Source organism: Austrofundulus limnaeus, unplaced genomic scaffold (genome assembly GCF_001266775.1).
Source record: "Austrofundulus limnaeus strain Quisiro unplaced genomic scaffold, Austrofundulus_limnaeus-1.0 Scaffold79, whole genome shotgun sequence".
Lineage (NCBI taxonomy): Eukaryota > Metazoa > Chordata > Actinopteri > Cyprinodontiformes > Rivulidae > Austrofundulus > Austrofundulus limnaeus.
The window spans coordinates 69,183-86,614 of record NW_013952481.1 but is presented as its reverse complement, the minus strand read 5'-3'; the positions used below and the strand labels follow the sequence as shown (position 1 = coordinate 86,614).

At 42.7% G+C, this 17,432-nt stretch overlaps 1 long non-coding RNA gene across 1 annotated transcript in view; it reads right to left on the bottom strand.

Annotated features, from left to right (window-relative positions):
- Positions 1–2,429, bottom strand: part of LOC106519550 (uncharacterized) — a 7,598-nt gene extending 5,169 nt beyond the window's left edge. Inside the window, exon 1 of the long non-coding RNA XR_001310459.1 lies at positions 2,388–2,429. This is a non-coding gene — a long non-coding RNA (uncharacterized LOC106519550). The remainder of the gene's footprint in view (positions 1–2,387) is intronic.
- Positions 2,430–17,432: the final 15,003 nt, after the last annotated feature.

Genomic DNA, 17,432 nt, shown 5'->3' with positions numbered 1-17,432 from the left:
AAAAAATGACTAAAAATTAAAATACTGCTTTGTTTTTACTTTTCTTTTGTAGTTTGTGGATAAAACCAAAATTACTCGCCTTGTAAAAATATGAGACAGCCCCCAGGGTCGTTCCTGTAGCAGGAGTTGTCTCTCTCTCACCCGCAGGAGGCGCCCCGAACAAAGAAACACAGATAGAGAGAAAAAAAAAAACAGGTTAATACAAGTCCAGATGTTTTTCACAGGCTACAGCAGAGGAACCAACCCCCCTCTGTCGTAAATCACAGCTAAGACAGGACAAAGAAAGCTCTCAGCCAGAGAAAAAACTTTCAAACCCCCACCAGTTGAAACCAGCCCAACTGGCAAGTCAATATACAAATAAAAACAGAAAAAACAACAAAAACTCCAAATTTAACACAGAAACACACCTTTAGGACAGACAACACACACAGTCCTGGACTCCTTGCTTGAACAGAGCTTTAAAAAATAACAAAAAATTGTTTGACAGGCCCCCTTTAATTCACTTTTTTTTTCTTTTTCTTTTTCAGACGAGGCTTCACACCCAGTCTCTCATGCTCCTCCCCAGCCTTTTTCCAGCGGAATTAAACAGTACTCAGGCCTCAAAAAGTTACTGCAACCGTGTAATCCTATCTGGGTGAAGTAACAAAAAATGACAAGGCTGAACGGCTCCTCGTGACCGCGCCCTAACCGCAGCTAACAGGATGACAAAGGACGTCTCCTTGTCGATCCTTCAATTTAACCACGGTGGTGCGGTTAACACACTTTACCAGAGATGCGCATCTCAACACTTTAACTTCAAAGTACGTACTTTTACACATAAACCAACCAGAGAACACACACTTTTTTCTCTGTGGCGGGCAACACTGTCAAAAAAATAACTAATAAAACAGCTTAGCTTAGCAAAGGGTCGGACACACTAAGAACAATACAAAGCCAGATCTCCAGTGGTAAAAACTCCACAGCAAGTGAGAGGTAGAGAAAAAGATGTGAACCATATGTCTTGCAACACAGCTAAGCTACCCCCACTGCGCTATAAATCAGTTTGGACAAGACAAAGAACAGTCTTGAACCACACCCCTCTTTTAAAACTTTGAATGGCCAGTGTTCAAATTTCCACTAAATCAAGCTTTTAACACACAAACAAACTAACTAACATAACAATAACAGACAACAAACATAAAAATTTAAGAAACCTAAACTGGATCCCTTTAGTTTCCTCTCTGTTTTTTTTTTCCTTAATAAACTGGCCAGACACCTTTAAACTTCTATTTCAATACTGAGAGACGTCTTTATTCTCACTCTGCACTGCTTTTTACTCTGTAGCTGCAAATCTAATCCTCAAATTTAATATTCCCAACACAAATGTGGCATTGTTTTGCCTTCCATATGAACTCTACTGCACCTCCGCATAAAACACTGTTTATCTCTCGTAAAAATTGAATCTGACGGAATTACATGCTTTTTCCAGTCCCGGAGCAGAAAACACCACAGCTTGACTATTTAAAACATAAAAGGAACAGTTTTATCGTGCTTTAAGCTGGTTTACGACACCTCGTGTCACGACAAAGCACTCTTTCGCTGCGCCCAGAGCATGTGCCGCCCTGCCCCCCTTTTCTCTGCAACTGCAACTCTTTGTTCTCCACGGAGCCCTGAACTCGACAATAAACGCTATTTTTAACCCCAATAAAAACACAAATACACAAAAACATAAACAGAAACGCTAGCATGACAAAGAAATTTGATTCTAGACACGAAAAAGACACAAAAACAATCTGAACTCTTCACGTATATTTACGCTCCCCCGTTCAGTTTCACAGCTGCATTTTACAACATCACGAAGCAGATACACGAAGAACACGGCCACATGAACGTCTTTTTCTGTAAGTTCGTGAATAGAAAATGCAAAACAGACCTAAATTCGTGACGCCATTCTGTAGTGTCTCTTTCTGGTCCCTGGTTCCGTTTCGGTTCGGTTCGGCTCCGTCAGCTGCTCGACCCTTCTCGTCTCTCTTTGTCTGCTCCGTCTGGGGCTGATCTGGGGCTGCTGCTCCGACTGGTTTCGCTGTTGGTGGCTCGCTGCTACTTCTGGCTGGGTGGCTGGTTCTGCTGTCTCTGCTCACCGTCTGCTTCTGGCTGTTGCTGCTCCTGGGTCGATGAAAACCAGTGGACTTCCTCCTCTGGCAAGTCAATAAAACTCTAGGCTAACATTTTAATAAAGAAAAGAGACGCTAATCTTCAGTTCTGGACATGTTTATTCACGAGAGACACACAAGCGCGTRCACACAACTAAAATGTTACTCTGACTCTCTTCCGAGAGAAGCCCGTGCCCGCCTCCATGCGCGCTCCGGTCCGACATGCTCGTTCACGTATTAAAGGGCCATACACACCTGAAAATTCACCACAAGGTCACAGTAACTCTGATTTGAGAGAAGATATCAATATGAACAAACAATAATTTGAACCATGTGCGTTCAAACCACAGACAAGCTCATGCAGCTCCCTCCCTGCTTGCTCAACTTTCTTCCTGATTGTGCTCGACTCCCTACCTCCCTCCTCTCAACTTCCTCTCTGCTTGCTTGCAGCTCTGTCTCGGCGCTCGCAACCCAAGTTGTAACCACATCACCACATCACTGTATGTAACCTAATGCAGAGGGGACTAAACAAAGTATCCAGATGGTGCTGCAAGCAGGAACTTTCTGTAAACCCAAACAAGACAGAGTTGTTTCTTTTTCCTCATAAGAAGTCAAGGAAAGGTTACTCAGCTCCAAAGTTGGAGGGTGTAGAACTCTCCCTGTCAGAGTCAGTTAAGTTCTTGGGTGTCTATCTAGACAGGAAGCTTAACTGGAAAAGACATGTATATGAAAAGTGTAAGAAGACAGCAATGTGCCTACACCATTGCCGTAGAATTGCAGGTAGTCATTGGGGTGCTACCCCAAAGTTGATCAGGTGGATCTACATGGCCATAGTCCACCCCATGCTATGCTATGCTGCTTTAGTATGGTGGGTTGGAGTCCAAGTTGGGGTGGCAAGAGTGATGCTCACCCATGTGCAACGAATGGCCTGCCTGAGCATCACAGGTTCTATCAGAACAACACCCACAGCAGCCATGGAAGTCCTACTGGACCTGGCTCCACTAGGTTTCCATATCTTAGGGGAGGCTGCATTCAGTGCAGTAAGGCCACGCCAGTCTGGTAGGTGGAAAAACCTATCTGACTCACAGCACACTAGAATCTGGGACTGGGCAGTTGCTGCTGTTCCAGTAACTGCAGGACCTGGAGACAGAATGGTCAAAAATACAATTTTGAGCCAAGTTTTAAGACAGAGATATAAGACAGGTCTGTCTGGATTAACCTCCCTACGACGGACATGTCTCCCAATCATTTCTACTGTTTTACAGATGGATCCCTTCTGAAGGGGTCAGTAGGTGCAGGGGTGCTTATTTTGCACAACCATAGTAAGGGAGAGCATAAATACCCATTAGGCTGTTTTGCAACTGTATCTCAAGCTGAAATATATGCAATCCACCAGTATGAGGCATCTCTCAAAGACCTTCAGTGTACACAGAAGGAAATAATCATCCTACCAGATAGCCAAGCGGCTATTAGAGCTTGAGAACTGATTAACGGCCCAAATCTAAGGTTTGGGAAAGCTCTCATCACCCTGTTAAGGAAAACTCTAAGTACACTGATTGGAGTTCTAACTCGGCACAATCTGCTCAACCACCACAAAATGGTGATGGGACTCCATGACAATGGTTTGTGTGATGCCTGTGGCATTGAATTAGAGACCTCTTTGCACTACTTAGGCCACTGTCTGGTTCTGAGTGGTCAAAGGAAATGAATTCTTGTGGACCCCTTTATGGATCCTGAGAAGCTCAGAACACTGAGTGTTTCTAACCTTGTGTCCTTCATCCGAGAGACGAGAAGGTTTGAATGAAGACCAGTGTATTTTTGGGGAGAGCAATGGGCCCACTTAGGAGGCCTCCGCTCATGTGGATCCATCCCCACTCACCATAACCATAACCACATCACCAGCCCATCACAGACAGGGTTTGATTGGATGAAAAAAAACCCTGTCTGTGATTGAATGGTGATGTGGTTCATTTACATACATAATTTGAACATTTTTATTTAAATAATAATATACTGTGACCTTATTAAAATTACATTTTAGTGTTCTTAGGACTGAAGACTTTCTGAGGAAAGAGGTTTTAAACAGCTCTTCTATCATTTTAGTGTTTTCAAGTGAGGAGCTTTGATATATTTATTTGAAAATATTTTGGCAGAGGAGGTTCTCTGCACAGAAAAAAAATACTATTTTTTTAACCAAACTGACAAGTTTCTTCAGTGAAATGATTGTGTAACTAATTTAAAGGCATTGAAACACCTGGTTAAATTAATAAGATATTATGATTAACTACAAGCACCTGAAGCTCACTCAGAGAACTCTGTGATTTTAGAAAAAAATCAAAGTCAAATGCAAACACGTCTTTGAAAGAGGAAAACTTAAATCCAGGTCTTTTTTCTTGGTTGTCCAACTGGGAGGTGGGATCTGGTTGTCTGAAATGAAAAATAGGTTGTCTCGGACAACCTAAACAATGGGCCTCATGCAAGAACTGTTCGTTCACACAGATTTTTTTCATAAATTGTGCGTACAAGTGATTTAGGAGAATTTATGGCATTCACCAATGTTTTAGTATTCTAAGATTTTTTTTCAGATACGAACAAAATTCACAAGTGGTCCAGACCTGTTGTATATTTTGTGAGCAGTCAGTCTGCTGTTATCCAGATGGATTTTTCTCACTAATAACTTTATATTCCATTAGTTTGAAGATATTCTGAGTTAAAAATAAATCACAATCTATTATTATTTTGACAAGAGGCTATTCTGTTTGAATTAGAATTTTAAATGTAATAAAGTAGACTAACGACATAAATTGGTTTAATTAAAATTAATTGGCTATTAACTTTGTTGTATAGCACTACAATATTATTATGAAGTTAAGTGAAGTTTTGAGACATTTTAAAATGCTTTTTTTTCTGAAACGCATCTGACACTTGACGGTCGTGGGGGTGGTAGCGTAAATTCTGTCTGTGACAGAATCATGTTCCAGCTGCAAAGGATGCTGCGGCAAATATCAATGAGGCAGCACAAGTAAAAAAACTGTTTCATCAGGCAGGCCTTATGTCCTTACCCTAGTGTATTTTGTTCTTCCTGTTTTAAAGGGGACATATGCAAAATCCACTATTTTACCCTTAAATCCATTTTGTTGTGTACTTGGAGACTCTAGGAGGCAGAAAACTTAAATTTAGTCTCTGCTGCTGCAGATAACTTGATATTTTGTTTGGGCCATTTTGTTTAATTCGTATTTTCTGTGAAGTTTTCAGAACTATTAGGTTGAGTTATTTGCGACAGATTTTCTAAATAAGGTCTGGACACCAACTACAATTTGGTGGTCTTCATTCTCTTCTGGTTCTGGGTCAGACTCTGGTTCAACATGTAAGGCTGGATGGACAAGTCTTCCCTTGTTGACATATTTTAATTAATTTGGAAATAAAAATATTTCTGCACAGCTATATAGTTGTACACCCCTCTATTAAACTGGAATGAACCGGTCTGGACGCTGGAGGTGGGCGGGGTGTGAAGCAAATTGTTTGCAGTTAAAGAGACAGCAATTTTTTTCCAGTTGATGAAATGTTTTAAAAAGTTAACAGATTGGTCAAAAATAGTTTTTACTGGCAGCCGTAGATCCATGATACTAAACTGATTATTAAGTTGGGTTCAATTTTTCTCTTGTTTGGAGAAAAACTGTAAATTTAAGCTTAGTTCACACAGCAAGATTATTCAGATTTCTGATGCAATTTTGCTTTTCCAACAACCTTAAGAATGCCACAATTATGGCTCTAAAAATAATCTCATGAGATATTCTTGCCATATGTGGTGTGTTCAGAGCGACCTAGTCTACTTGGAAGTTATGTTGGGACCTCTCCAACCTCAAATCAGGGATATTCAACATGTTGGTTTGTCTTGGTTTAATTTCTCAGCCTTTGTGGTGCTCCACAAAGACAAATGAGCTGCAGCCGGTTGAATGTGATGTGTAGGCAATCAGAAAGTGAGGTGACAAAAAGACAGAGGGCAATCCAAAATACAGAAGTCAAAACAACTGCCATCGAGCACCAGAAAGTCTGGTGGATATTGGAACATCTTTTTGTTTAGTTTTTTTGTTTGTTAAAAATAGTCTACAAACAATCACCATTCCTTCTTTGTTGTTGGCCACTTTTATATACTCTGAATTTGATCCTGAGGGGTCTTGCAATATTTCCCAACTGACAACTTAATGTTTGTGATTAGAATCTGTTAGTGTGTGGTGTGTTGTCTTTAATGTGTGTTTACACCACACACTGTAGGACCAAACCTGTTATCTGAGTTTTTACCGTCATGTGTGGGTTTTTTGCATTTTAAAAATGGACAGATTTGAAATATTGTCATGTGAACCAGGTATACTTACTTAGGAACTCTTTTGATGGCTCAAAAGGAAGCATTTTCCCAGTAGGAACAATAAACGTAACATGATAAGAAAGCTGTTCTCATTGCATGACAGAATGACACTTTAAATTGTTTGCTTCAAACCAGATGTTGAATCAATATGTTCCTCAAAGAAAATAAAACATTGCAAATACCCAAGGGAGTACTAAATTAAAATGGCTTTGTAATCTATTTTTCTAACATACAAAGTGAACTGTGACCTCCCCTGAGCTCCATGACTAAGTGCTTCAACGATTCCACTCTGAGTAATTCTCTTGTCATGTAAAACAGCACCTAATGGATTCTAAGTGTCATTAAACCTGGGAGCAAGCCAGATGTTCGTAGTGGTGCTCTGACAGACGAGAAAGCCCAACAGTTTATATGTAATGTAGAACCTGTCGTTGCTGTGTGGCAAAGGGCAAAATGGCTAACGGATTCTCTTCACTTCCCATTTGGAGATTCTATCAATTTTAGGTCAGTTTGGGTAAAATTAAGGGCATTTAAGGAGTGGCTGGTAGACAGCTTGGCTCTGTACACCCCATCATATCATCTGATAGGAGAGGGAACTTCCTTATTTACCATATCATATCCGGGGGTGTGACTTGACTCTTAATACAAAACTCATTGTGACATGCAGCTTGTGGTCATTTTGCTGAGAGGGAGGCTCTGGGTAAATTGTCCACCGAGCTCTGAGGTGGGGTGAGGTGAGGTGAGGTGAGGTAACATGTGTACAAATAAATAATCAAGTCTGAGAATTGAATCAATTTCCTGAGTCTAATTCAGATTTTTAATTGAACATATTTCTTATATGTGGTCAAAAATAAATGCCTACTGAGCTAGACACATCTCTGAATTGATACTGTATTTAAGTGTGTATAATGCTATTTGAGTATAATGCTACCCCTGATTTCATACAGACTTCAAGATTTTTCATTCTTTGCGGTGAAACCTTTGATGAGGAAACTGATTAATTTGGGAACACATGCTTGTGGGTGTGTTTGTGGCTGCATAGGAGCAGCATTTCACATGCTTCTGCATGTCAGCTTCAAGGAGCAGCTTGTCTGGTCCTATTGAGCAGGCAAATGTACACCTTCTTTCCATCTCCATCAGTAAACAAGAAAAGAGAGTTTTTTCCTTCTCTGACTCATCATCCAACATCTGATACAGTATATCACTGATCAGTCTGTGTTCTTTGTTTGATCCTGTTTTTGCTGCTCTGCTGTTTCTTTTCTGCCACAACCACTTGCACCTGGCCCTAATTGTCCCTGCACATGTGTTGGTGCTTTGTTTAGATGGTCTTTTATGTTCTTTTTTGGTTTCTCTGTTCCTTGGTTCGGCATTATACACTTTGTCAATTGTGGCTCCTTTGGCTTGTGTCTGTTCCCCACAAGTTCTGCCTGTAAGTTTTGCTGACTTGACAGCTTTTTGTTTTGATTATTAAAGTAAGATTATTTTAGAAAAGAGCATCTTCGAGAGGTGTTTTTTTTGCACCTTGGGTTGAAAATCATCACCAACCATGACTGTGTCCTGTCCAGTCAAATTCAGTTCGTGCCATTGCTCCAATCCAGCAGTTAGCCTGCACCTTAGGCTAACTTTCACACTGCAGGTCTTAATGCTCAATTCCGATTTTTTGAAAAAATCTGATCTTTTTGTGTGAACGTTCACATTATATTTTAAATGTGACCTGTATAAGACTCATGTGTGAACGCTCCACAGCACTGATGTGACACACATGCGCAGTAAAGATGTGCTATCTCATTCAGCTGGTTTGTTTGTTAACAGAGCTAGCATGGATGCTACTTTTTTCATGTCGAATCTAAAGTCGTTTAATCAGAGCCAATTACATAATTATCTGACCTGTTTATTTAGTTCAGTGTTTATATCAGAACCTGCCTCTGACTGAATGCTCCGGTGAAGCTTTTTATTTTTTGAACGTAAATACAAACTGGAATAAAAGTATCAACCGAACAACTTCAGGATCGAAATACTCCGCGACCAAGGCTGGACATCGTTATTATCATACTATCTACATGGAAAATGAAAAGTAAAAAAGATGAAGCAACTGGACTTGTGTTTTGGGGCTGTAAACACATGGAGCTGCAGATTTAAACCGGGTTACTTCAGGTTATTGTCTTATCGGTCCTTCACCCCACCTCCCTGATGAAAAAGTCAGATGTAATGTGACATGAGTGTTCACACTGCAGTCACTTTGAAAACATCAGATATGTATCTGATTAAAAAAAACACACACTGAAATGGCCTGGGTCGGATTTGAAAAAAAAATCGGATTTGTCACGTTCAGACTGTCATAAAAAATTGGATTTGGGTCAGATGGGTCAGATGGGGCAAAAAAATCGGACTTGGGTCAGATTTGCCTGTAGTGTGAATGTAGCCTTAGTTTGGGAAAAGTGACACAAATACTGAGTGGGGCAATGGCTCTATCCTGAGTCATTGATACAAATGGTAAATGGACTGTACTTTTATACAATGTAGCACCTTTCTATCCAACCAAGATACTCAAAACTATTTACAATATAATCAGTGTCCTCATATTAAAATTCACACAATACTACTAGATCTCAAAGCTAACCTACTGTAAATAAATCATTCTATAGAGACTAGTCAGTGCTTTAAATCACATTCATACACTGATGGGAGACACATCTGAGGCAGTAGCGGTTTGGTGTCTTGCCCAGAGACACATCAACATGTGATTGAATAGCAGGAGAACTGAACTTTCTCATTGGAGGATGACTCCCCTAACCACTCATCCACAGCTGTCCACAAATTTACAGCCTTCCTCCTACATGCACATCAGTTTACTGATTCACAGTGATATTCCACACATTGTTTGAAGGTAAACCTAGCACAGCACTAGACACCAAACACAGTTAAACCTTGCGTTAGCCATAGCTGCACTCTCAGCTGCCTAACATTGGACTTGAACCCATGACCATGATTGTTATATACAGAAATATGCGGGCAACCACTTTGTTGACAGCGTCTGCTTTTTTGTTTACACATCATCACCACAACATTTTTTGAACAACTCCCTTACGGCAGCCATAAAGCTGTCGTAATTCCACTGCTGACAGCATTATCATATGCTACATTTACCCCCCCCCCCTTTCTAGACCCCAAAACATAAGAAAGTTTACAACAGGTTAATATAACAAAACTGTGTGAAAAGCCGAACGTGGCTATCCTGACTGGATACTCTGGGTAGACCACCAGAGTATCTGCACGGCCATGTGGATTATTATGCCCCTGTATAGGCCATGCTCTAGTTAGAGTTTCAAAACTCTGTAACAAAGTCTCTTCAGTAAGCTGGTCTCTGGCGAGCCCGAACAGGGCGAGGCTCAGACTGTGGAGACCCAGGTGGTTCGGGTAGATTAATGACGGGTCCCGGGACTGGGAAATGGGAAAGTCCTGGGGTCGAATTTATAAAACTGGTGAACGCACAATTTGAGCCCAGAAACTTGCGTGCGCCACTTTTCACGCCAAGGTTGTGATTTATAAAATCCAAACTTGACGTGAAAATGTGCGGTGCCTTACAGCTCTGACCCATGTGAACGCTCATTTTGGAGACGTGAAACTGCGACACAGATGGTGAAGTGAGGAATTAGAGCCACACTGCATCAAGATCACTATCAGATATTTAATTTACCTTCAGAATCAGACTTAGATTTTTATTCAACTTTATCATCAGCTTTATTAACAGTAATATTGTATTCACTGTATGCTTCTGCTGTTGCTGAGCCACGAGGACCTTCGAAATAAAAAAACTTAAATCTTAAATAAAAGTTCCCGTGCGCAAATCCTTTCATCTGCTTCTTCCTCAGACGACCCTGACCCACAGACCCCTCCCTGACCCACAGACCCCTCCCCGACTAGAACAGCAGGACAGCAAAAGTCAAGCTTTGGATGCATGTGCAGGGCGCATCCACCTCGCCAGTGTGGATGTTATAAAACTTCACGTTTAAAGTCCGTGTTTGTCATGCGCGCGGGGGGGGGGGGGGGGGGGGGGGGGGGGGTGGGGGGGGTGGGTGCGTGTGGGGGTGCGCGGGGCGGGGGTGTCTGCCACGGAAAACAGAGCAGGCAGAAGGGGGAAAGGACGAGGAGAAGAGCGGTGAACTTATTTCTAATTTTATCTGACATTTAATTTAATTTTTATTGTTTTTTTGTCCTGCAGGCTCTGATGGAAAATTAAATTGAAGCTGAGATTTATTCATATTTATTTTTTTATAAAAATTGTTAGATTACTCTAAAGCAAAATGAGGGAAAATCTGTGTCAGTTACAGACATTCTGTTCACATGAGCAGCTGTCAGTCAGCACCTGTCAACCTCCAGGCACACGAAGGAGCGTCTGAACCAATCACTTTTGTTGGCATCGATCAGCTGACTGATTTAAATACATCTTAACATTCATGAGGTACTTTGCATTGACTGCTTATGGTTGAGAGTGGGCGTGTAGAGGGTAGAACCTGAGGCGGGACCTCGTGCGGCTGTGATTTATACAGGAAAGATGCGCAGAAACATGCGTACGCATTGTTTTATAAATCTGAATTTTTTTGGCGTACGCTATTTCTGCCTTTTGGCCGTACGTTCATTTTTAGTATGGTTTCCACGCAATCCTTTATAAATGAGACCCCAGGTCTGTGTCTGGTTGGTGTAGGTTGGTTGTGACTGCCTGGCCCATGGTGGACTTTGATGACACCCGTCTGAGGCGACTGGCATGCCAACGAGAACCATCAGTCAAGTGAAAGGTGGATGGTCCTAATTGTGCTGTGATTTGCTGAGGTGCTGACTAATAGGAGAGCAGCTTGTGGGATCGATGGGGCCGCCGCACACGAACCCAGTCTGACACGGCGAGTGCAGAGCATTTCCCATGATGCTTATTGTCAAACCACTGCTTCATTCGGTGCTGCTGTGTTGTCACTCTGTTTCTCAGAGAGGCTGACAATGCTGGAGTGTCGCACGTTGGTGGGCATAGGCGGTCCAAAGGTAACTTAAGTTCATGTTCCAGCATCAAGGAAGCTGGAGAACTGCCTGTTGTAGCATGCACTGTTGCCCTGTAATGAAGTTGGGTGCTCTGCAGTGCTGATGAAAATGGGAGACTGTCAAGTGTGCTCTGAGCCCATTCTTGAGGGTTTGGTTAAACCTCTCCACACCACCATTGGCCTGAGGGTGGAATAATGCAGTTCTAATGTGTTTGATCCCTCTCTCCTCCACAAAAGTGAAAAGTGGTGATTGCATCGGGCACACCCCAGTGAACAAATACTGTACATAGGGAGGAGAGGAAGTCAACAACCACCCCAGTGGTGACAGAACTGACAGGTAGCACGTCAGGCCATTTGGAATGGAGGTCATAAGCCATCAACAGGAACTGCTGGTGCTGAGGAACACCATGAAGTTCACCACAGATGTCTACCTGGATGTGGGTCCATGGAGTTGACGGCCACGGCAGGGGCTGCAAAGGTGGTGGAGAAGGAGGGCTGGTCTTACCACTGGTGAGGCAAGCTGCACAGTCTTTCACCATTGCGTCCACATCTCTGTCAATGCCAGGCCACCACACCAGGCCCCTGCAATGTTGTTTAACTTTTACAATACCCAGGTGTCCTTCATGAACCATGTCAAGGATGCGTGCTCTCAAGGCGTTGGGGACCACCATACACAGTCCTCTAGAAATGCAGACAACATTCCAGCAGGAGAGGTCCCCTTTAACTCGGTGGAAGTGTGTAGGTCCTTTGGGACCCTAGAGGGCCAACCCTCTCGAATGAAGGTGCGGAGCTGGGTGAACAGAGGGTCCTGTGCGGATTCTGATTGAAGTTCCTGTAGAGAAATGGCTGCTGGAGTGCTGCATGCAGTATGAGAACCAGCTCTGGCTCAGAAGGATCCTGGACTGTGTTGTAAAGTCATATGCCTGTATTATTTCCGACCAGCGGTAGAGACATACAGTAGAGGCTTGTGTCCTGATCCAGCAGTAGCCAACAAGGTCGTGAGAGCCTGGTGGTCCGACCGCAGTGTAAAGTACCGCCCATACAGGTACTTGTGCCAATGTTTGCATGCCCAGATGCAGGCTAGAGCCTCTCTCTCTCCCACTGAGTACTTTTGCTCAGCAGAGGTGAGCAACCGAGAAGCAAACGCCACAGGGTGCTCCAGCTCCCGCTGAAGTTGTGATAAAACAGCGCCAACTACAGAGTCGGAGGCATCACACGTCACAAAGGTGGGGCTCTGAAGGTCAAAGTGGGCGAGCACAGGTGGGGAGGTAAGCTGAGATTTAAGCTGGTGGACTGCAGCTGAACAGGCAGGGGTCCAGGATCAGACGGCATCCTGCTTGCGGAGGGCACGCAGCGGTGCAGTGGTTTCAGAAGAGGTAGGAAGAAAGCGGAGGTAAAAGGCTGTCATTCCCAAGAATGATGACAACTGTGCAGGACAGGATGGCTCAGGGAGGCGCAGTATGGTGTCCACATTGGAATGGAGTGGGCTTATGCCAGCTGCTGTCAAGCAGAACCCCACAAACTCAATGGTAGGTGCTGCAAAGATGCATTTCTCCCCATTTAAGGTAAGGTCATGGCTGGCCAGGACATTCAGTACCCTGGAGAGGTGATCGTCATGGAGGGTGGACATTGCTCTGTGCACCACTATGTCATCTAAATACACCACCATGCCTTCGATACCAGCGAAAATGGTATCCATGATCTCCTGGAAGCAGCTGGGGGCAGAGCTGAGGCCGAACGGCATCCAGGTATAATGGAAAACCCCCATGTGGGTCACAAAAGCCGTGAGGTTGCAGCTGTCAGGATGTAGGGGAACCTGAAGTAGCCTTGGCGAAGGTCGAGCTTGGAAAAGACAGTTGAGCCATGGAGCTTTGCTGAAAGTTCCTCCCCTGTAGGCAGCAGGTATTCGTCTGGAATTACTGCCTTATTCACCTGTCTGAGATCAACACAGGGGCGAAGACTACCCGACTTCTTCTTTGCCACCACCAGATTAAAGATCCAAGGTGATGCATCAATGCATCCGATAATGCCAGCATCCAGGAGTTACAGTAGTTCAGCTGTGACATCATCACGGAGAGCAAGGGGCTGCTGATGATGTGGTTGAAGGACAGGGGAAACTTCTGGATCCAGTAGCAGCTGGTGGTTGAACTTAGTCAGACAGCCCAACCCAGCAAACAGTGACGGCCAGCGGTGTTGCCAGGGTGTGGTCACAGTCAGGATGGTGGCACCAGAGTTGTCTGTAATAGAAAAGCCTAGGGTGCAGAAGAGGTCAAACCCAAGGAGATTACCACCATGGCGAGATACCTGGAATGTGAATGTTGGGAGAGTTCTATTCCCGTAGCAGACAGAAAATGTGACCATGCCAACCATGTCAGTTTTAGTGTGTCCGTAGCCATATGCCTTCTCACCCGCTGTGGTAGTCTGTCTGGGAAAGTGCCGTCGGACTGTGGACTAGTTGAGCAAAGATCTGGAGGCAGCAGTTTCCAGTAGCAGTGGCAGATGTACACCGTCCATTTCCACCGCGCACCTTCTAAATGGCCTGCTGCTGGAGCCCACCGAGTGAATGGTTGTTGGGCTGGATGAGTAAGTGGAGTGATGTCAGAAGTTTGTGGGGTTAGGCGCAGAGTGGCAGACTTTAGAGGAATGATTCAGTTTACCACAGCGTTGACACCTCTTGCCCTTGGCCGGACAAGCAGGTGCACATGTGAAATGGGATGGAGAACCACAGTTACCGCATGATCCGGGTGCTGTGCCTGCCACATTCACTTCAGGCTCTCCATGAGCAGAGGTGGGTTCAGAAATTTGAGTCCCTGGGGTCACGGCCTATGCCAGTGGGGTAGAACAGAAAGGAGCTGGTTTAGGGGGCACTAACTGAGATGTTAACGAAGCTGCAGTCTCCAGCTGGAAAGCCATGTCGATTGCCTGTGGCAGCGACAAGTTGTCTGGTGACATAGTTTCTCCCGTAGCTTAGGATTGGATGTACTGTAAGTTCTGCTAGCTGGTCTTGAATCATTTCCTCTTCTAAAATTCCAAATTTACAAAGGCTTGCCAGGCACCGGAGATCAGTTGCATAATGATGGACTGACTCACCCACCCGCTGACAGCGCTGACGAAAAACAATCCGGCACACCATGACGCTTTGTGGTGCTGTAAAATGTCCTTCCAGCATGGTAACACAGTCCGTATACCCATCCACCAGCCGGAGAGTCCGGAGAATGCGCTGTCCCTTGCTTCCTAGGTTGTGAATGAGAATAGCCGTCCGCCTAGCATTGCTAGCATCAGCTAGCCCGATAGCTGTTGGGAACATCTCAAAAGACTATCCAGCGGAGCCATGGAATCAGTGGCTCACCTGGTAGAGCAAGGAACGGAGGCAGAGGTGAAAAAGAAAACTCCATCCTCATCGCCAATATTATATCCAGAAATACGCGGGCAACCACTGTGTTGACAGCGTCTGCTTTTTTATTTGCACATCATCACCACAACGTTTTTTGAACAACTTCCTTACGGCAGTCGTAAAGCTGTCGTAATTCCACTGCTGACAGCATTACCATATGCTGCAATGATTTTAAAGGTCACATGTTCTACTGACTGTAAGAAATGTCCAGCGTGTCCTACATACTTCTCAAATTAATGAGGAAACACGGGCTCTTTTTTCATGAAAGACTGATACCTCTCCCAGAAAGTAAGTGAGAAAAGACAGAGTCATTGATTGTAGTTCCAGTCAGCTCAGTCTTCTAAAATAAAGGATATTTATTTACAGAACAAATGAACTAACTATATACAATCAAGGTTAATAATCAGGACTTTATGAGTTAACATTAACAAAACTACTTTGCGTCCAAAGTAATTTATGAAACTGTGACACTCAGAAAGAACAGTAAACCAGGCTTTAGATGTTATTAAACTCAGTTTACAGGTACTTTACTTTTTGGCAACTGTTAGATTTAGAAAAGTTAAGAAAAAGAGATTAGTAAAGATTTAAGTTTTATCATTTATCTTATCAAAATTATCAGAACCAGAACAGCCCTGGATCTGCATCTCCCTTTTAGCTGAATCTGCTCTGCTTACACATAAAACCAGCTTCTACCTTTGGTGTGGATCTACCGGGCAGGCCAGCTGGGTCAGGAGGACTTACCCTTAAGACATCCAGGTCAGGAGGCTCAAGACCAGTACAACTCCAGGGTTTGTGGGTTTCAGCGTCTCAGAAGATTTTTGCCATTTAGTCAAGGGACCAGGGTCCAGTTTGCTGTTAAAGTTCTCTCTCTCAGGATTAAAAATTCAAAAGATGGCTTGAGACTGACGTTGCCTCAAGCCAAGACAGAATACTTTTTCTCCTTAGCTCTTGAGAAAAAAATTCTGTCAGGCTACTCTTCCCGTAGGAAGATGTAAGATGAATGATGTTCTAGGAACATGAAAATTTAAATAATTAAACAGGAGTGGATTCATTTATACTAACAAAATCCTCCTGTTGTAACCAGGTTTCAGTAAGACAGAATAAATCAATATGATCAGTTATCAGATCATTAACTAACAGAGACTTAGAAGAAAGAGATCTGACGTTTAATAGGCCACAGTTCTAAATTAATTTCAACATCTGCTGACCCATAGGCATAAAAAGTGAAATCTCTGCAAATAAATTTTATAAGAAATTTATTTAATTGTTGATTTGTTATATCAGTAGACAATGTTTAGCTATAGCACTGAATGAGAAACAATAAACAGCATCTTCAGCACTTCCATGTTAATTGTATCACCCACTTTTGAAATACATTAATGCACACAGAGTGGGGACACAAGTTACATTAGCAAATCAGCTGAGAAGAACCAATTGGAGAGGAACTGAATTGAGCCATACGTAGTAAAAGCAAATAGCCTGTTGATGAATGGAGCTAAGTACAAGCGCCCTGTGACCTAGAAAGAAAAAAGCAAGGTAAGAAAATGGAGGGTTGGATGAATGTATTAATTTCACTAAAATATATCCAGACATTCAAAGGATGTTTTGGTAAAAGACACGTGCACTGGCAAAAATATGCACATCCTTGTTTTCCATAACTCTGAGGCTGAAACTACAAAAAATGTATTATTTCTTGAATTGGAAAGATCTCACACATTAAAATATTATTTCATCCCATTGATCTTAGATTGCTTAGCAATAATCACCAGCATTACCTGGCAGTGACAGCATAGGTATCCAATATTATTATGTGATTATTAAATTCAACGGACTGTTATTAAGAAGAAGAGAGCTGGCAGAAACAATGAACAAACTGGCACACGGCTCTTCTCTTAGTGTGTCAAATTCTGGCTGAACAGTACACTTGAATGCAGACTGCAGCTGCAAACAGCCCGTTCTTTTTGTGCCTTTATGCAAAGCAGGAGAGAACAATGACATAGATGCAGCCTAATTTGTTGTTTATTAGTACATTGATATAAAACTGGATGAAAGTGAATAAAAAAACATTCTTTTTGCAGCCTGTGAAGCATTCATGTAAAAATAACAAAAATAACAAGACTTTGAGAAATATCTGCTTAATTGTGAAGCTGGTGATTCAACCCAGACATGGCAAAAAAAGGGAAATATGTGATGGAAGTTGTTTGAAGTGAAAATAATGGCAACGGAAACAAAATGAGAATATAGGTATGAAGTGTAAGGAAAGACTAGAGTTTTCACTGAGAAACTGCAAGGTTCAGAGTTAATTTATTCAGCCTGTTCTCTATTATTTACAGGAATATCAAATTGGATTCATTATGTCAAAACCAGAATTTTTCTGAATTAACTTGGGCCTGAACCAACTGAATAATAATAATAATAATAATAATAATAATAATAATAATAATAATAATAATAATAATAATAATAATTTTCTTGTGAATAGGCCTCACTGTGTTCCTGCTGTGAGAGAAAAT